Source organism: Marmota flaviventris, chromosome 1, assembly GCF_047511675.1.
Source record: "Marmota flaviventris isolate mMarFla1 chromosome 1, mMarFla1.hap1, whole genome shotgun sequence".
In the NCBI taxonomy this organism is placed as follows: Eukaryota; Metazoa; Chordata; class Mammalia; order Rodentia; family Sciuridae; genus Marmota; species Marmota flaviventris.
The window spans coordinates 187,785,671-187,807,521 of NC_092498.1; the positions used below are offsets into that span (position 1 = coordinate 187,785,671).

Genomic DNA, 21,851 nt, shown 5'->3' on the forward strand with positions numbered 1-21,851 from the left:
CAGTTTCAACAAGGTACTGCCCATCCTTGTCCTTTGTGGGGTGGGCATGCCAGTCTTCCTTCCCTGCCCACCTCCAGCTCTCCGCCAAGATATCACTTTTTCAGGAAAGTCTTCCCTAATCATCTTCAGTTTGTTCAGTCTGGTCAAGCACATTTTCATAGGACTCTGTGATTTTCCCTAATAAAATGTGTGTGTGCACGTACATCTTTCTGTCTGGATTATAATTTTCAAGAGGCCCCAGTCTCTTTTGTCACCCTTCTATCTCCAATAAGTATACAAAGCCTGGAATGAAGTAGCTGTCTGATAAATTTTGCTTATTATATGAATTAGTGAGGTGCTATGGAAACAGACATCAGGCAAAACTCTCTGTTAAAGAACTGAACTCTCAATGAGAGTTATAGAATTTCATCGTCTTGCAGAAGGCATCCCAGACTAGATAACTTCTTGAGAATGTAGCTCTAATTCTAAAGTGTGACAAGATCTTTCTAATCCTTTGGGTGTATGGTCCATCATGAAGTAGGGTTTAGGGTTGGGCCTTTCAAAAGCTATCTTCACATCTGTTTTCCCTTGTTGGTCAAGTAGGGTCTTTGACCCTTTTTTTTTTTTCTGACAAGTTTCGAATAGCTGGCTGGTCACTCTGGGTATCCTCATTTACTAGGACAAAGGGAGCAGAGTCCAGGTTTGGGATGCTGAATCCCAGGAACATGTAGCATTTTCTTTTTCTCCCCAATGAAGGACTAGCTGCAAGCATTATACCTCTGAGAATATTCTGAATACTTTGTTATAAAATGTGGGATAAGTTTTAAGGAACTTTGCAAAGGAAAGAGTCATCTCCTCTAAACTACCTCTCAATGTAGAATGCTTTCTAAACTCTCTCTTAGAAATGACCAATCTCCATTATGGAGTACTTAAAAGTTAATAAAAATTTCTTTCACAGACATTTCCTCCTTTTGGTTGGAAATCTTGTGCCATAAATTTAATCTCTCTTTCAAATTTCATCCCTTCAAATATTTGGGAACTGAGGTAGGAATTGTCCTTTTAGCACCATATTTTTTCTTCTGTGTCTTTTGTAGTCTCTTTGCAAACACAGAATTATACTACTTTCAGTTTTGTTTCTATTCCTATTAAAACAAGGAGATTGCAATTCAATAAACATGTTTCTGGCATCCCTAAACCCAGAGCCTAGTTCCCCAAGTCTATCTCTTCCTAAAGTCTATCTGGCAATCTGTGCTTATCTAGTTCTATAAATTCTTTGTAACTTTCATTTTAGTTTTAATTGACATATTTCTGGAGTTGAGTGTGATGTTTTGGTACATGTTATATATTGCATAATGATCACATCAGTGTATTTAGCATATTCATTGCCTGAAATTATCAGTTCTTTGTGGTGATGACATTCTAATTCCCCTCTTCTGTTTTGTAATATGCTATATAATGTGGTTGACTGTTGTCATCCTACTATGTAATGGAACACTTGGAGTTATTTCTCCTGTTTAACTGTAACTTTGAACCCATTGACTGATCTCCTCCCATCTGCCTTTCCCTTCTCTCCTCAATCTCTGATAACCACTAATCTACTCTCAAATTCCATAAGATCAATTTTTTTAGTTTTCATATACAAGTGAAATCATGGTCTTTCTGTGCCTGACTTATTTTACTTCACATAATTTCTTCTAGGTTCATCCACATTGCTGCAAAGGACAGGACAGGATTTCTTTTTTTTGTACCAGGGATTGAGCCCAGGGGCATTTTAACACTAAGCCATATCCCCAGTCCTTTTATATTTTATTTGCTATTTAACTTGATAAGTTGCTTAGGACTTCACTAAGTTGCTGAGGCTGGCCTTGATCTTGCAGTCCTCCTGCCTCATCCTCTGAGGTGCTACAATTACAGGAGTGCACCACTGCACCCAGCTTCATTCTTTTTCTGAGGGTAGTTTTGTAAATTCTCAGCAATGCCCATTTGGCCATCCTGCATACATCTAAAATTTTGTTATCATTTTTAAAGTAGCTTTTCCTTTGTTTCAGTTTATGCATTATTTGAGAGAGGAGAGTTTATTTTCCACACTGGCATTGCCCATTGAAAGCTTATTGACAATAGGCAATCCACAGACATGCATTATGTAATTGATTTAAGGGTCAGATGTCCCAAATTCTAGTCCTAATGTCATTTGACCTCTAATGTTTGAATCTCCCCAAACCTTATTTTTTTTTTTCACTTGTGAAAGGAATTAAGTCTCATTTGCAACAACTTTATAAGAATACTTTGAAGATAGATGCAAAGATGGAATGAGGTTCTGATTTCTTTAGAGAATATTTTAAGTAGTTAATTTTGTTTTCTCTCTCCCCACCCCCACTCTCATGAGGTTGTGATTCAAGCTCCCAACACTGTCATTCAGCTGTATTTGTCTGTGTCCCTTGCCAATATTAAGGGAGGCATCAGGACTGGAACTCTCAATGAGCAAGCCCCAGAGTTGGAACATCTGGATTTAAGGCACATGTCTGCAGATATCACAGGAATTCAAAGGATAAATTCAATTGGGGCCACTTCCTTTTCTCTTGGGGATAATGGGTTAAGTATTTAGAGCCAGATTGGAAAACCACTGTGAAAGGTGAATGAAATAAATATGAGGCCTTGGGTGATAATCTTTGGTGAGGATTAGGAAGGAGGAAGCCAGAGTCAGGACTGGAGATGGCCAATCTCCACTTTAGAAGCTCCGGGCTTCCTGGGGAGGATTTAAATGCTGACAAAGGTCTATCAGATGTCAACTGAGCAATCTAACATTTCCTTCTTTACCAGTTGCTCTGATGGCATATCAAAAGGATGAGTCTTTCTTGGATTTTTGAAAGACAAGAATCAATGAATACCAACTATTCTTCCAAGAGCAAAAGCTCTATCTACTTTTCAGAACTATGAAAGTGCTTTAGGAACCTGTTTTTGTTTTTTGAAACAAGCCACCTCATTAGAAGTGTTGTGGAACTAAAGGAAATACAACAATATGATAAGAGTGGTGTTTGTTTGGGGCTTTTTTTTTTTTTTCCTCCAATGCTTTTATATATAAGACTATTTTATATGTAAGGATAAAAGTAAAGATAAATCAAAAAGACATTCCCCCTCATCCAATGAAAAGTCCTTCAAAGAACTAGTTACTCTTCCCTTTTATTTTTCTGCTTTCAGGATGCTCTCTGTAGTACATGGTAAACATTTCTACTTCAAAGACACCAACTGCAGTATTTTAATTTAATTTCTGTTTATTTTTCCTTCTGTACCTATTCCCAACAAGTTTTCTTCTCTTTATCAACATTTGGATTTCAGCTTAACTGGGTATGTAGGGTTTAGGAAATTGTTCAAAAACTATAATGTGTAGGATTTCAATTTTTTCCCTCCATTTTAATTTCCTTTAGCAATTTAGCACTTCTTTTCAAATCACACATACAGAAAAAAACAGAGAAATTTCTTAACACCCCTTTGGCAAATCACATGGAAGGAGCTGCCACTGTTTCTATTTTCATGCTTTGGGCAAGTTATATATCAAATAAAGAGCTTCAACCCAGAACCGAAGGAGAGGTTTTTAAAAAGTCCTTTTTAAAGCAGTTAATTCTTTCAGACAAGATGTACTACAGAAAGCAAAACACAGTCCAGAATTACATACAGGAAGAAGATTGTGCATCTTAAGCCTTTCTAATACTAATTTTTAAGATACAATGTAAACATATCGCACCTTTTATTTTTCTCAATAGTATGTTAATACTGACATCTCTTTGATTTTTTAGTAAAAATATAATCGTATGCCTCCAGTTGCAACCTAGGTGAAACCTCCAAATCTCACTGTTTACATTACTTTGGACAAAATTCTCCATTTGGCAGTCACAGATTAGTTAAAAGAATTGGTATGATCCTACACTGGGAAAATTGATTTAATTTTAGTTGATCTTGTAGTTTGCAACGTTTACTTTTGTTAGGGGTGGTAAACTATGATTTATTCTAAAAGAGAAGCAATTATTTTATTTAATAATTAAACTTTAAACTTGCCAAAGTTAAATTTAAATGATTTTAATTAAGTTAAACATTGAAAATCCTGCTAAACTTCAAGGGTAACAAAAACTGTCAGGAGCAATGCAATGACAATGACTTGGGCTCTCTGGTGTGGGTTCTACTCATGAATTTACTTGTGATTTAAAACCTTTGTAAAAATACAACATGCTTTTACATCATACTGATACATTTTCTCTGCTCATTCTGAAAGATGGCTGAATGTCATTACATCCTGCAGTAACAGTGACTTCTGTGTGCATAGTGATTTGCAGTTTTCAAATAGGTTTTTCCTTTTTTTTTTTTTTTATTAACTAGAACATCTTTGACTTGTTTAATGTAAGCTAAGGGATATGGAAAATTCCTCACCACTTAATTTTATGCTATTTACTTAATTTTCTGTTGATTAATTATTTTTTTCCATAGTGGGGATTGAACCCAGGGGAACTCTATCACTGAGCTATATATCCAGTCTTTATTTATTTTTCTATTTTGAGGCAGGGTCTTCCTAAGTTGCCCAGCTGACCGCAAACCTGCACTTCTCCTGCCTCAGCCTCCCCAGCCACTGGGATCACAAGCGTGCTCATCACACCTGGTTCCTGTTTATTAATTTTAGATTATGAAATCAATTTGGGTTGTTAAAAGGTAAGATCAGCCCAGTAGCATTTCTTTAGGACAAGTTCCTTTATTGCCAGTGAAGTTATGTTTTCTTATTTCTGAATTTATGAGCCAATTTTCAGAATTTATATTTAGATTTAAACTCAATGGGAAGATCGCTGGTAGGGGTGGTAGATTAACTGTTTCACCACTTTACAAGGGGACCCAGAGCATCAAACATTTGAAATTCAAAGCAACGATGGAGTAAGAGTTCAGCTTTGGAAGCAGGAGGAAAATGCATACATATTAAGAAACACATTCACATACATACACACACATCACATGCAGGGAATATTTTTAGTTTTCTTTGTTTTTCAAAATAAGTTATTTGCATTAGGAGGGTACCTTTAAATATGAAATTTTCCTGATGCACTTAAAATATAATTTGCTTGACCAGTGTTCTTAAGGAATGTTAAAAAACAAATTATATTTGTTTTATAAAATATAAATATGTAATATATATAAATAAATAATATATTTATATTATCTGAAATATATAAACATATAACAAATAAATACATTTGTTTTTATAAATCAAAACTATATGTTTTTGTGTTGGGATATAGCTCAGTAGGTAGAGTGCTTGCCTAGCAGGCACAAGGGCCTGGGTTCAATCCCCAGCACTACCAAAAAAAAAAAAAAAAAAGAATGGAAAACTATATGTTTTTGATTTATAAAAATAAATCAATGAATCATGATTTTTTTTTTCCAAACCAAGATCTCCACATAGAAATGGAGTTGGAAATTAGAACAACCCTACACTTGCTTAGGGCATTTCATGCTCTTGGGCTCAATTTTCTCATCTCCATTATAATCCTGAGAATAATAGGTAGCATTTGTAATGTCCAATTTACCTTCCTTTCAGCAGTGTTATGAAATAAAGTTAGGTAATATCTTTTTTGCCAAAAACCCAACAGCTATAGTCTTCCCTCTAAAGGTGCCAGCTACCGATTGTACTGCCCTACCTGGGTGCCCTTCCACCTTTTAACTTCTCCCTGCCATGAAATGTGAGTGGAAGCGAGTGGGTGTCTCTTCTGGGTTGAAGTTTTGAAGAAGTGGTGCTCTCTACATTCCTTCCCCTCCTACTGCCTGGAAGCAGAAGCTTCAGAGCCCTAGGGGATAGTTAAGGTTTGCAGGGGACTCAAGGAGTGTTCCTGGAACTTGAGACTTCCAGTTTTAAAAATTGTGACAGTCCAGGGCTAAATAGGATGTGTTAGACACCCCAGGAGATGCTCACTGACCTAGGTCACCTACCTTGGATTATTATGTGAGTGACACATAAGTCAGTGAGGCTTTGGAGTTCATTAGTTGCTGGAGGATGGAATGGGTGTGCTACCTGTCCACGCTCATCAAAAGGACCATGGCCAACACTCGGATAACAAAGAACGGGTTAGCAAGAGAAGAGCACAGCAAATTTATTTTATCAAAGCTTAATGTGTTACAAGAGCCTTTAGATACAAAGATCCAGAGACCCAGAGGAAATTCTATTTTTATGCTTAGGTTTGATGAAGGAGGGTCGGCTGTGTAGAAACGTGACTGGACCTAAGGGTCTGATCCAATGGTAATAGAGTGAGGGGGAGGCCCAGCAAGGCCTGTCTGTTCAGATTCTTCTTGGCCTCTGTGTAGCAATCCTTCCCCCAGGTGTGGGGAGGGTCCCTGTGGAATGAGGGCATTCAAGGGAGAAGGGAGAGTGACTTTTTAGGCTTTATGGTTTGCTTTGGGGGAGAGTTCTAATTCCTATGACTCGCCTTGGGGGAGAAGAATTATGGTTTCTGTGACTCCCTTCAGGGGCAGACAGAGGGTTGGGAGGAAGGAGAATGGGAGAAGGCCACGAAGACCTTGCTTCTGGGGCCCTTCTCATCTCTTTCAGTTCAGGGTATTTGGCTTGCTGAGGTGCCACACTTTGGGGTATCACGCTCTGAACACCCATAGCTGCTGTCCACTGGCTTTACCTTAAATAATACACACTGTAATTGCTACTCGGTCACCCGCCTTTTGGGATTGGCACTTGTCAGTGAGAGGAGGTCAAAGGCAGGAACTCTGGCTGTCACTCTCACTAGCTATGTGACCCAAAGCATGGCCTTGGCAGAATATTCCAGTTGGAGTAGATGAATGGTTCTCAAAGTGTGGTACGGGGATAAAGGGGGTTTTTGGGATCCTTTCAGGGTATCCATGAGGGCAAAACTACCTCCTTTACAATTCCAGATGCTATTACCTTCTCCTTCTCTAGGAGATATGCAGAGGAATTTCCCGAGGCTACACATGTGTGATGACATTATAGCTCTGGTGGCCCATGGAACGTGTGCTGTCACATTCTTGTGTTTTAGGGTTTCTTGTTTTTAATTTTCTAGAACAGTAAATATTAATAGAGGAAAATCATACAAGCAAAAGCTCCTTGAGGTCACTAGAGATTGTTAAGAGTTTAAAAGCTCCTGAGACCAAAAAGTTTGAGAACTGTTGAACTGGATAATTTCTAAGGTTTTATACAACTCCCCAAGTTTATGAAGTATACACCACACACACACACACACTCACTGTAGAATTTTTAAGTTGCTGTGACTTTTATATTTCTTTTCCAACTTAAACTGTGGTAAAGATTAAAGCATTTTGGAATCCCTTCTTACTAGATCTATTTCCAGGAAAATGGAGATTCCTATTTTATGTATTAGGAATTATAGCAGTTCCAGTTATAGGAATTATAGTAGTTCTTCACTGTGACATGGGTCAGTTGTCCTAAACAAATTATAAAGTAACAGTATTAAAGTGTATTTTTTCCTTCTTAGGGAGGAAAGGTACCATGTCATTCCAAACAAGTAAACCAGACAATTGTATTTCTAACAACTTTAGATGTATGCCTGTTGTGCTCATTCTGGGATGCAGATAAATATATTAATATCTTTGGTGGAAGCAAATCAAATGCAAATTTGGTCCTGTCTCTCTTGCTTATTACCTCTCAGTAGCTTCCTGTGGTCCTAAGCATAGAGCCTCATCTTATAGAAAGTCCTCCCGGGTCTTCACCTGCATGCCCCACTGTCCTGCCTCACCCCTGTGCATTCTCCCTCTGGCTCTCTGCTGAACTTTCCTCATGCTAATGGACTTTGACCTTATTCCAGCTCCAATTTAAATGCATTTTTCTCCAGCCTGATTTACAATCTCAATGCACCTGTGCTTCTTACCCCTCAGCAACTCACTTGTAATTCCTTCTTCCAAGATGCTCACTGGATCCAGAAACTTACTAATCATCCTGGAGGATCATGATCCAGGTGTGACTGACTCCTGGCAACAAGCCCCTCCCACCAATCCATCTGGGTGAGGTGAGGCCTCCTCCTAATGCCTCAAAGGAGAATCGCACACCTACAGCAAGCTGCTGTTCAGTCTGTTAAAGAAGTGACTCCGAAAAAGGCTTTCCTGATAGCCAAGGGCAAAATGTCCACTAAAAATAGAAGAGTATGGTCTGGGGATATGGCTCAGTTGGTAGAGTGCTTGTCTCGCATGCACAAGGCCCTGGGTTCAATTCCTAGCACCACAAACAAAACAAAAATACAAGAGTATTTGGAAGTACTTGAAGTCCTCAAATACCTAAATTCACTGGGCATTAGTAAATTTAAAGAAAGTCAAGATCTACCATCTACTGAAATATACACACACTCTGCAAACCTATTCAAAACCTGGATCTTCATTTCAGGAATGTATGGTTTCTCATTTATTTTGACAAATTGGTAGCATTGATTTAGATTATTTATAATAATCCTTCACAGTATGTTTTACAAAAGTTAGTGAAAATATGGTCTAAAAAGTTATTGGCTTTCAAACTTTCCTAGAGAAAAAATAAAGAATGCTGTTTCTTTAATATTTAGAAAGTATTAAAAACTCATAACTTATTTAATAAGTATAAGAGAAGTCTGCTTATGTTTTAGGGAATGTATATATACTTCTATAGACAAACCCAGTACAGAATCTAGAACAAAAAATGTACAGGTCTCTCTTAGCTCATCTTCCATTAGAAGTCAGTTGCTGGTGAATAGAGAAAGAATTCACGTGTGTATCTACATGGCTTTCTGGATTAATAAAAATGATGATAGTAACTAACATCAAAATCTTACTATATTCTGAACACTTTTTTTTGCATTATATCATTAGATAACTATAATAACCTAGCAGGTGGGTGTTATTATTTCCAATTTACAGTTGAGCAAACTGAGACACAAGTTAGGTGACTTACTCAAGGTCACACAGCAGCAAAGGCAGGATTCAAACTTTGTAGACCTACTTTGTAGCCTAGCATTGTTTACCACTAAGTTCTGTTGGGTTGTATAGTAATTGCTGAAGGAACGAATTTGGAGGCCTTCCTTGCACAGATTATTTCTTTTCATCCATATGCAGGATTAGAAAGTGCAAGAACTTTCATGGCCAATTTGAATTAGTTCAGTAGTTCCCTTGAAAGATTTTCCCCAGCTATTAATTTTTCTTAGAAGAATCAGAGCCAGACACAGGATAAACTTTGCTTCATTAAATTCAACTGGGCTCAATTCAGTTTATATTACTGAACATACTTAGCATGCTGGGTTTGGGGAGGGAAACTGTGATTCACATATCCAAAAGGCATTATCTCTGCTTTTCAGAAACATAGATTGACTTGGGGTCAGAGATCAGGGCTTCAGGTAGACCAATCTGTATATTCCAGGTATTATATGCTGGATGACCATAATACTTGGGCAGGGGATAGGACCAGGAAAGAAAATAAGGTTGAAGGTAAATGAATGTCTTTTAGCAACTATATATATGCCCAGCCTTAGGAGACCATAGGCACAAGAAAAAATTTCAAATGAGTAATTAAGAGCACTTAAGGTAATTAGGTGGGTTTTGTAAAGAATCCGAGGAAGAGAAAGCACTTATAATTTAGGGTAGGGGAGCATTCCATTCTGATGTTGTAGAATATGCAAAGCCCAGATGCTTAATAAAAATGCTTGAAATGATGAGCCTGTTGAGTGGTGCTGAGTACCGAAATGTATATATGATAATGATTATGATTTAACTAACCCTTATCATACGTTTCCAGTATGTTAGATGTTTTTAAGGGCTTGATCACATTTACTTTCCAGAACTGCAGTATTTGTGGTAGACACAAGTATATGGCCCAGTATTTCCAGGCTTGAGAGGGGCTGTGTGGTCAGCCTACAGCTTCCATTCAGTTGCCAGCTGCTTCAGAGTTGGCCTCAGTTGCAAGAGCCACCTGGCCCAGACTCATAGCCTTTTAGGAGGAAGACAGTGACTAAGCAAAGGAGTAAAAAAATAGACTGTTTGGGCCCAGTATGAATCAACTCTGTTAGGGTTTATTTGCTCAAGGGCTCCCTGCAGGTTTGGCCAAGGCATTGTTAGGCCTTCATTGCAGTTTAAAGTTGCAAGTTGAAGGATTAGATGGTTTCTCTGTCTAATTCTGTTTCCCTCCCCTCACATCACAGCTCTCAATTTTTCCTTTCCTTCTTTTTTCTTTTGCAGCACTGGGGATTGAACTCCAGGGTGCTCTATCACTGACCTACATCCCTAACCCCTTTTTATTTTTTATTTTGAGACAGTGTCTTGTTAAGTTGTTCAGGTTGGCCTTGAAGTTGTGATCCTGGGGCACTGAGAAGCTCTGTCTCTCCAAGGTCACCCAACGAGTGAATAGCAGAGCCAGGTTTTCAATTCTGATGCATCTGATCCTTAATTAAGGGCTCTCTCTGGAGCCACACTCTGGTTGAAGGGACTAGCTGTACAGTATTTAGCTCAAACTGCTTTTTTTGCTCCTGTCTCAGCATGCACACATCAACAGGAATCCCTTTTCTGTGGGCCCACAGAGATGTTCCCTCTTGGGAAAGCTCTGAGTCACCTGTGCCCCCTAGAGGTAGCTAAAGTTTTGGGTCAACTGTGCCCACTTTTGGCTCCTAACAGTCTTTCAATTCTCAGCTCCTAAACAGTTTAAAATGAAGTTTTCTGGTGACAAGCTTTTGTAGTATACTGCATTGGGTCACAATCAGCAATCTACTAATTTTTTTTTTTTTTTTTTTTGTGGTGGTGCTGGGGATTGAACCAAGGGCCTTGTGCATGTAAGGCAAGCACTCTACCAAACTGAGCTATATCCCCAGCCCTCTATTAAATTTTTACTCCACGAGGACCTGGGTCATATTTGTCGAGTTCATCACTAATTTCCTAGTACTGAGCATACTGGCTGGTATAAGACAGAAGCTCAGTTTACATCTGTTGAAGTTAAGTGTGAAGGATAGTCATTGCTTCTGGTTCTCTTATTCAATGATATGAGATATTCACACCAAAGATATTTTTGTACTTTGGTGGGTGTTAATTATTGTATTATTGTTTTGAGGCTCACAGGATACCTTAGGTCACTGCCAAGTAACCAAATATGCAATGCCCAGCCTTAGGAGACCATAGGCACAAGAAAAAATTTCAAATGAATAATTAAGAGCACTTAAGGTAATTAGGTGGGTTTTGTAAAGAATCAAAGATTAATAGCCACTAAGAGAGTTCTTTATGTTTATTCTGGAAGTACCTTTAATGTTCTTTGAGAGGAGTCTAGAACTCTAAGATAATGCCGATATTTTTCAGAAATGAGGATTCCATGAGTTTTTTTGTGATGCCCAGTCTAATGTTTAGAAGCCTTTTAAAGGGGAGTCTCTATTATTTTACCCTCTCAGCTAATTGATGTGTAAACTCAATTTATTTTAGGTATGCAGTAGAGTGTATTCTGACATATTGCACATATATGGAGTATAACTGATTCTAATTAGGGTCCCATTTGTAAACTCATTCTTTAAAACCAAAATCATCTCTGACATCCGTTGACCTTGTTAAAGCCCATAAATCTTCTTGTGAAGATATTTCATCTTGAAATGTGGCAAAGGTGTGAAGTATTAAAGAAATGTTTTCTTTAACATTTGCCCTACAAACTCACTAGAAAAGCAGGCTCGTGTATTCCCAGTCTGTTCAATTTTACTCTTTTTATAAAGATTTTATAGATCTCCATTAGGCAGACTTTTTAGGTTTTACGGACAGACTTGCCATATCCTTTTTTTTGTAATAATAAATGTATTTTTAAATATAAAGTAAACATATTAACAACACAGAATTTTGAAAAGAGAGGAAACAGGAACAGAAGTCATATTCTCAGACATACTACATGCTTTCTGTCACAGAGAAGTTTCTGCTATATGGGGGTTAGGAAGTGCCAGTGGAAGAAAAAAAGTTTATAAAAGGCATATTTTTCCAGAGTTGCTCTGAAACCAACTGTAATCCAATCCTGCACAGTTGGAATTAGAAAACTCAGGCTTGAGGCTGTGTTACCTAATAGCAGTGTGTGTGTTTCTGCAGCTTACAACCTCTCTAAGTCTGGCTTTCTTTTTTGTAAAATAGACATAGTGATTCCTATAAGTGACTTAGCAGAAATGTATTAAGGGATTGAGATGTGACAAAACCTCTTCTAACCCTCAAGGACGTACATAAACGTAAGTGAATATTATTACTGGTCTTCTTCTGGATCTTTTCTGAAGACTGTATTGCAGTAAGTGGCAGTGTTTGGGGATGTAGTAAGAACTCCCACCCCCAAATATTCCCTGGAGCTTTACCATGGTAATACCCACAGGCCCAACTCTACTGTCAGCATTTGCATTTCTTGCTCAAGGGCTTACTTAGGCAGCCAGCTCCTGGTGTCTGTTCCCAAAACAGACTGGAATGCCAGAGAATCAGCACACCCAGATTAGTCTCTAACCACTGACTGAAGGGACCTACTATATAAATACCCCAGCTTCCCTTCCCTTTGAATGGGGGATTGTCTCAGGGTCTGCAACTAGAGGAATCCCTAAATACAATACAGTGTTTGTATAAATGATAATTGTTTTGGATGGAAGTGATATACATTGACTCAATATAGCCTCTACCCGAATTTTCTAAAAATTAGTTTATTAACTCACATAATGAAATGTTAAAGATGGTGCAAATGTTTGTAAGGGTGGCTACTCAGACAACATAGTTGGTTTGCTCACTCTCTCCCTCCCCCACTACCTGACCCCTACCTCTGTTTCCCTTAATGTATTAACTTAGAAAAGCCATTCCAAACTTAAGTTGGCTTTACAGCATGCAATACCTAAAAAATAAAGTCTTTGGTGCACATCCTTATTAATTCCAGAAAAGGTCTCATAGTGTCAGTATTTGTGATGTGTGCTGGCCTCCAGAATGATCACTGTGTCCAGGTGGCTGAAGTATGTTGGGTGGTCACCCCAGGGAAGAGAACATCTCTATCAGGGTCACATGGAATGGGGGGAGTGGGCTTGACTTCAGAAGGATGTGGGCAACAGAAAACATCCCATAAACTAGAAAATACTGTCTGGAATTGCCATCTTTTTTCTTTTTCTTTTTTAATATTTATTTTTTAGTTTTTTTTTAATGTGGACACAATATCTTTATTTTTTATTTTTATGTGGTGTTGAGGATCGAACCCAGTGCCCCGTGCATACCAGGCAAGCGTGCTACCACTTGAGCCACATCCCCAGCCCACCATCTTCTTTCTTGATGATACCTCACATTTTTAGAACTCTCACCCCAACGGAAGTTCTTTGGACTAACCATACCAATAAGACCAACGACCCCTTTTCAGGGTTAGAATTGAGGGCCCCAATATCACCATTCTTTAATGAAGGGATGAGAAAAGAACACATTCATTAAACAGTAAAAATAATGGTTGCCACTTGTGAAGCACACATAGGATAGGTTCTATATTCCATGCTAAACCGTTTACATATGTGATTTCCTTTCAATTGGAAAGATAAACCCCATGACAAGCCGTGGGTAGGTGTAACTAGGATTTTCATTTTAGAAATAAAGAAACCGAAGCCCAGAGAGGCTAAATGACTTGCTCAAAATTTTTCAGCTTATTAATGGAAAAGACAATATTTGCATCCAGGTCTGTGCAGTTTGGAGCCCAGGCCTTAGTTACCAGGCTACATTGCCTGCCTGAGCCTCTGATGCTTGGGAAATACTGTCCTGGTTAGACCTATCTGCATAGTCTCCGGTCCTTCAGTTCCTTTGTAGTAGTCACATGCAATCAAAAAAGAAAAAATCAAACTTTAGGAGTAGACAAATTCTTTCTTTCCTTCATATCTCACGTTGGATTGTAGAGGCGTTTCCTTTTGATCAGAGAACTTGCCAACTTTCCACCCAGAATCAGTTGGCCTAGAAAAATCTTTTTATTTAACTGCAGTGTAACCAGAGATACCCAGGTTGCTCTATTCATGGTCCTTTTCCAGTTAGCCTAAGGGAAGATTCCTGATGGAGTAGGTTAGATCAGATCAGATTTGATGAGAGCAGAATTAATCTATAGAGTTGTTTTGCTGGCTCTCCAGGATCTTCTTGTCTCTTACTGGAATGGAAGCAGCACTTCTAAACACCTTGTACTCAATAGAAACCGGAACTATATTTGCATTCCTTTTAGACACTTTGCAATTTTGTTATTGTTTAAAAATGTAAGAGGTAACCGGAGGTGTGAATCTAATTATCTCCATGATCAGTTGACGATCCCCACGCAGTTGAAAGTGCTAAATTCTCTCACTGGTTTGGCAAATATTTATTAATCTCCTTTTTATATGCCAAGCTCTCCCCTCAGTGCTGGGGACACATTGATGACCCAGACAGAAACAAACCACCCCACAAATAAACATATACAAATCAACAAATAATTACACATTGTGATAAGGGTTCTGAGAGTTTAACCAGCTGACTTTACCCATTAGGTGCTAGTGCAGAACCAGAAACAACTGCAAGTACTTGAAACTGAATGTAGACTTGTAAAAATCTCTGTAAAGACTGAAGCAGCAGTTTGATTGGGGTCTTTAGGAGTCTCTTAGAACATCGAAAACTGATCCTCTGGGGAGCTGTCACTTAGAATGTGGTGGCCAAAACCAAGAGCTGGAACTGCCGCTGGGCACCAGAGAACTACAGAATAGATGCTCAAGGCTGTGAGGCGTGATTTTGGAAACCAGAGCAAGATGCCAACTAGGCAAAGTAGGGAGGAATCTGGAAGGGGGAGAAAAATCAAACTAAAACAATAGATAAAAATGATAAATGAATGGCCGCTAGTTAATATTTTCCACTTATTTTGTAGAAGACAATTTTCCTGTAGATAATGTGGAAATGTGCAATTAAACTAGAGCAGACGGAGAGGGAGGGAGAAAAAAGGAAAGAGAGAGAAGGCAAAAGAGAGAAACATTGAGAAAACAATGCCACCCCGAAATTTGCCTTGAGCTAAAATTGGCCTGAGCCTCTTCACAGGCTGTCTGACCTCACAGCTTGGAGGCGGGGTTCCAAGAACAAGCATTCTAAGAAACCCCGGGGCAGAAGCTACGTTGCCTTTAGAAATCTTGCCTCTGGAATCACATGGTGTCATTTCTGCCATAGTCATAAGCACACTCAAATTCAAGGCTAAGGAATAAAGTTTACTTTGTGTGTGAGTGTGTGGCACTGGGTCTTGAACCCAGGGGTGTTCTACCACTGAGCTACATATCAGCTCTTTTTGTTATTTATTTTGAGGCAGGGTCTTGATAAGTTTCAGGCAGACCTCAAACTTGTAATCCTCTTGCCTCAGCTTTCCAAGTAGCTGAAATTAAAAGTATGTGCCACAGCACTCAGCTAAATGTCTACTTTTTAAAGGCAGGAGTTTTAAAGCTTCATTGAAAGAGATGAAAAATACTGTTCGGTCATCCTGAAAAATACAGTTTATCCCAGCGTCCAAAAATAGAGTGAGTTTTCCATTTACTCAAGTCTTGTGTTATTTCTCTATAGATTTTTGGATACTGAACAACAAAAGATGTTTCTGAAATATGCTTTAGTTATATGGTTAGCACTAATTATTAGCTGACTATATATATATATTTTTTTCTTATTTATTTTGCTTATTATGATCTTCTATTGAAAGATGTTAGCTTAATGATTGTGGCGATTTAAAAAAAAAAAGTCATGTCTCTGAAGTTGATTAAGCTGAACTTCTTTGCTCGTGGGAGCCCAGGGTGCAATGGCTACCAACAGCAGCCTGTTTCTTGTTTAGGTTCTCCTAAGGAACCTTGAGACAGTGTGCTCCAATGGGTGTTCATGTCTCTGATCTCCTGCTGTCCCCAATCTAGGCCCCAGACAGGTGTGTGGGTTGCCTTTGGGAGGCCTAGGGCATGGTGGCTAGGGGTCACAATGGCCAAGTCATCATGTCCATCTGCACCCAAGCTGCAGAAAAAGGAACATGTGATTGAGGCCCTATGCAGGGCAAAGTTCAAGTTCTTTGGCTACCAGAAGATCCACATCTCAAAGAAATGAAGTATTACCACATTCACCGAAGATGAATTTGAAGACACAGTGGCTGAGAAGAGGTTCACTTCTAATAGCTCATGTCCCCAGTCATGATCTTTTGGACAAGTGGCAGATCCTGCACTCATGAGGATATCCACTGTGTTGAACCCTCCTTAATCATGCTCACCAATAAATCCTCCATCTCTCTGTCTCTCTCTCTCTTACACACACACACACACACACACACACACACACACACACAAACACAGAGTCACAGCAATGTTCCTCATGCCTAGATAGTACCCAGCATCTAATAGACATTATATGTAAGTCTATGACTGCACACCTGCACACAAATAAAATCAATTGAATTATATTTTCCCATGATGTTGGTGTAACTACTGAAAATTTATATTTGAAGAATGAGAAATAATGTGAAGAGAGAGCCTACAGATTGGGAGAAAATCTTTACCACATGCACCTCAGATAGAACATTAATCTCTAGGATATATAAAGATCTCAAAAAAACTTAACAACCTCCACACCCAAATAACCCAGTCAATAAATGGGCAAAGGAACTGAACAGACATTTCACTGTAGAAGAAATACAATTGATCAACAAATATATGAAAAAAAGTTCAACATCTCTAGCAATTAGAGAAACGCAAATCAAAACTCCTCTAAGATTTCATCTCACTCTAATCAGAATGGCAATCATCAAGAATATAAGCAACAATAAATGTTGGCAAGCATTTAGGGAAAAAGTGACACTCATACATCGTTGGTGGGAATGCAAATTGGTGCAACCATTATGGAAAGTGGTATGGAGATTCCACAAAAAAGTTGGATTGGAACACCATTTAACCTGACTATTCCACTACTTGATTTATACCCAAATGACTTAAAAATCAGCATATTACAGTGACACAGCCACATCAATGTTTATAGCAGCTCAACTCACAATAGCTAAACTATGGAATCAACTAGGTGTCCTTCAACAGATGAATGGATTAAAAATGTTTTATACACACACACACAATGGAATATTACTCAGCTTTAAAGAAGAATGAAATTATGGCATTTGCCAGTAAATGGATGGAGTTGAAGACTCATGCTAAGTGAAGTAATCCAATGCCAAAAAACCAAGGCTGAATGGTTCCTCTAATATATGGATGCTAATTCACAATAAGGTGGGGAGCACTAGAAAATGGCGTTACCTTTGATTGGGTAGAGGGAAGTGAAGGAAGGGAGGGGAGGGGATGTGGAGGTAGGAAAGACAGTAGAACAAAACAGACATTATTACTTTATGTATATATGTGATTGTATGATCAATATGATTCTACAACCTATGTACTCAGAAAAATGAGAAATTATATCCCATCTATGTATGATATATCAAAGTGCATAAATGCATTCTACTGTCAGGTATAACTAACTAAAACAAAAAATTAAAGAGTTAAAAACTATGCATTAATATTTGTTAATGAATTAATATTACTTATCAACACATTGATTGGGAGAATTTCTTGCAGGGCCTGATCTAATTCTCTCAGACCTGTAAGTGGCTATTTTCAACATGGAAGGAGCTAGGTGGGACTTTCACTTAACCTAATTTAAATGGGAATGAGATGGGGCTGGAGTCACCTTCCTGGGCTACAAAGCATCAGCCTACAGGGCATAATGCAAATACAGAAGATCCTAGGCTCACAGTGATTGCAAGAGCCTGTGCTGAAGGGTAAGACTGATGGAAACCTCTCCTGAGTGGGTCAGCCTCAGTGTGGGTTTGAGGGAGACACTTCCTTACAAGCTTGCTAACTTTGGATAATACTCACCTGAGGGAACCAGAATGATATTTTCTTCTTTTGGAATGATTCTGGTTTAAGTTTTATGTGCAGGCCTGCCACCCCAAATTATAATCATGGGGCCCTGAGATAGGGCAGTTAGTGTTTGCCCATACAATGTGGGCCTCATATTACTAAGTAGGTGGATATGAGGGATGTCCCAGCATCAAAAAATATGTTTTTGTTATCAAAATATCTACCATTAAAATAAGTTATTTTTATTTAAAAGTTATTATTATATTATTACTAGTATGTACATCCATTAGAGATGGCTTTTTTTTTTTTGTGGTGTTGAGGATTGAACTTGTGACCTTGTGCATTTGAGGCAAGCACTCTACCAACTGAGCTAAATCCCCAGCCCTAGAGATGGCTTTTAATTAATGCTTATTTCTTTTTGATTATTAGTATTTCAAATATTTTCATACTATGCTTGCATAATAATTAATGAAAAATTAATGCAGGTGACTTACAAAGTATTTGGAAAATACAGGCAAGTAAGAAGAAGAAAATTAAAGTTACTTGCAATTCTGCTATCCAGACACCAGTACAGTTAACATTGGGATCTAATCATCAGTGATAGAGTTCCTTAAACAACAATGGGCTATTGATCTGCATACTATATTTACTCTCTTCTTTTGCTTCTAAAAAAAAGTATTGTGAGCATCTTCACATACCAATAAATGTTCTTCAGACATATTGAAAACTACACGCTCTAAGGTCTTTCATGTATATTCACCAACTGGAAAAGCTGCATGTGTCTATGCTCTGGCCAGCGGTGTGATTCAGTGCTCAGTCCCCTCCCTACTCCAGTGCTCGCCTTTCCAACTCTGGTGACTAGAATAATTGGACCATTGTGATCAGCAATGGTATCTAATTTTTGTTTTAATTATCAGTACTCTAATAATGAGTAAGATTGATCATTTTCTCCATAAGTTTCTTTGGACAATTGACTTTTCTAAGATTGCTTTATAAGTGCATAACACTAAAGCAATGGGGGTGGCATATGTACAGATGGAATGGATTTTCATGTGTAAATATTTAAGACTCACATGGCAATGTCTCTAAGTTCAGTTCCTTTAATGTACGTATGCTCACTAGATCTCTCTTATCATTCATTAACAAAAATTATTCACAGTCTACTGCATGACAAGCCCTGTTCTGAGTGCTGCTGCTGTACTGGCAAAGTTCCTTGTACACACCTTCTAAAGTGGAGATATTGTTATGACAGGACACAGAAGAGGGTTTAGGGGTTACAGGGTGTGGAATGGGAGGGGAGGTGTCCTCTATTATAGGGAGATTAGGGAAGACTTCCCATATAAGATGATACTTGAGCAGAGACCTTAGATGAAGCAAAGAGAGAATGGGCCATGCAGATGTTTGGGGAAGAGCATTGCAGTACTAGAAAGTATTGGACTAGAAAGTATGAAGTCCCCAAGGCAGCCATGTGCTTGTTTTGCTAGAGAGTAGCTGGAACAATGAGAAACAGAGGTAAAGGTCAGATCAGAGAGGTAGAGGAGTCCATTCATATAAGACTTTGTAGGCCTTGACTAGAAAGGACTTCAGATTTATTCGGAAGGAGCTCAGAGAGGAGGCAAGGAGATTAGCTGGAAGCTACTGCAATGGTCTAGTAGAGTAGCCAAGAGTTTACATGGATAAAAGCCATAAGCCTGTCCTGATCTGCAAAGCTGAGGCCATTGTCCATCTCCAGGGCTATCTGGTCTTTCCTCTTCTATGTCCAGATCAGGGGTAAATATGAAAGAGGTGAAGTGGGTGTCTTCCATGAGGTCTGTTGAGTGCTAAGTCTGTGTGAAGAGGAATCAAAATACCCAAGAGTGACAAGGCAGGATCAAGGTGTGTCACCCTCAGAAGTCAATCTGACAAGCTTGGTCTAGCACTTTCAGGGTTGACAAGAACATGCTGGCAACTCTAGAGAAAAAGCAAAGAAGAGGCACCAGAGACTTCAGTAAAAAGCCTAAAAAAGAAGTGGCAGACACAAATGCGTAGTGTGTACCAAATCACTCCATATTTAATTTCTGCAATGAAATACCTGGAAATCTATAAATGACAGCAAGAAGCAGCTTGACAGGCTGCTGTGTGATCCACTTGCCAGTTCAGAACTAGCTGGAAGTTTTTCTCAAATCTGAGTTGTCACTTTTGAACATAAAATATAGGCAAAGCAAATTTGAGGTCTGAAGTACAGGCATTGATCTACAAACTAGCCAATGAGCTATCAAGCAAGAAGGGTAGATGGAGGGTGGATGGCACCATATGTTTAGCCCTTTGTTGTTCTGTATGATAAATGTCATGAAGTCACTGATTCTTTTGCTCATTTCTATACCCTCAATGTGATAAACTTTGTGCAACATAGTAGGTCCTCATTAACAGTGTTTAAGTGGATGGATTTTAAACTCTAGACTAGTGAGGATGAAATCAGATCTTATTTCTCCTTGTGTTCGTCCCTTTTTTATTTCTCGCCAATATTATTGCAGCAGACATTGCCAATGACCTGCTCATATTGCCTTATCCCACTCTGAAGTCAGCTGCAGACAGTTCCTGCACACAGTTGTGCTTTCGTTGATTTTCTGTCTGCACATGTTTTCTGACTGCATGGATTCCGTGCTCTGGAAGTTCTCTGAAGAGTTAAATCCTATGGGGGTAATCTTCTACCCATGAAGGAGAGGAATTGGTAAAAAGAAATTATTCCAGAATCCTTGCTTCTTGGTGGAATAACTCTGAGGTGCATTCTACAATGTCTCTTGAACGTAAAGAGAGCTCTGTGCCCCAGTTGCTAGCTTGCAATGGTTTTCCACCCATTAATGCATTTCTTAGTGGCTTACCCACCTTCCCAGGCCATCACTCTTACTCTAGTTCCTCAGACCACCTCCTACAAACTGTATACATCCAAATCCTTATATCAAGTACTTATTTCAGAGAATCCAAACTAAGATGATTGCCTACAGTGCCTATGGGGTATGTATAAGGGGTTCTTGTGAAGACAGATAATGCAAGTGAGGCATTAGCATAGCTCTCACAGAGCAAATGGTCAGCTGTTAGCCACTACTGTTGTTGAGGGTACCTACAAAAAGACTTATACAGTATCAATCTTTGAGGAAGAATTTTAAGGAGAATCAAGGCAGAGACCAACAGGTACCCATAATAACAGCAGGTACCCATCATGTTATTAAGAGAAATAGCTTGGCTATTTCTCTTTTCTTTCACTGATATGATATACAATTTTAAAAGATGTTATGAAATAATTTGAATATTTTGATGTGTGTGATGTACATTAGGTACCCATAATAACAACAGGTACCCATAATAACAATAATGGTGACAGTGTATAAGAAACAGGTGAAGACCAATGACAAAGCTAGGAAAAACAGTGCATGTACTGGATGTTGACCTGGGTGGTGCCCATCATATAAGAAGGAAGACTTCATTTTGAGGGCCAATGAGTAGAGCTCCCCAAATTTTCAAGAGAACTGATGTAGGCCACATGGCTAGCCAGAGTATATTAACTATCCAATGGCAAGGGCCCTATCAAGCAAACCCAGTGGGAAGGGTAAGAAACCTGACTCCCTTTGAAAGGACTGGTAGGTTCGGTGGATCTGATTAGGGAGGGACCATGTGGTCCACATGGCAATGTCTCTAAGTTCAATTCTTTTAATATATGTATGCTCACTAGCTCCCTCTTATTATTCATTAATAAAAATTATTGATGGTCCACTCTGGAGAGAGTATCAGTAGAGGAGTGGAATAGGTGAGGCTAGAATCCTGGGGTGCAGAGAATTCAGCAAAAGTTATAAAGAGTTCCGCACCTGGTGGAGAAGCATTTAGTTCTTTGTCTTGTTTGCTATGGATTGTAAATGCTGTGTGAATGGTGCTGTATCTGAAAGAGGCCAGATCTTGAAGAGGAGTTTTTCTGTTAACTGAGTAGTGGCAGACCATTGGGATCACACTGCGATGTCCATGAAGGTAAGTGATTGCTTCAGCACTAGG

At 38.8% G+C, this 21,851-nt stretch overlaps 1 pseudogene; it reads left to right on the forward strand.

Annotated features, from left to right (window-relative positions):
- Positions 1-15,696: 15,696 nt before the first annotated feature.
- LOC114090424 (small nucleolar RNA SNORA70) lies at positions 15,697-15,805 on the forward strand (annotated as a pseudogene).
- The last annotated feature ends 6,046 nt before the right edge of the window (positions 15,806-21,851 follow it).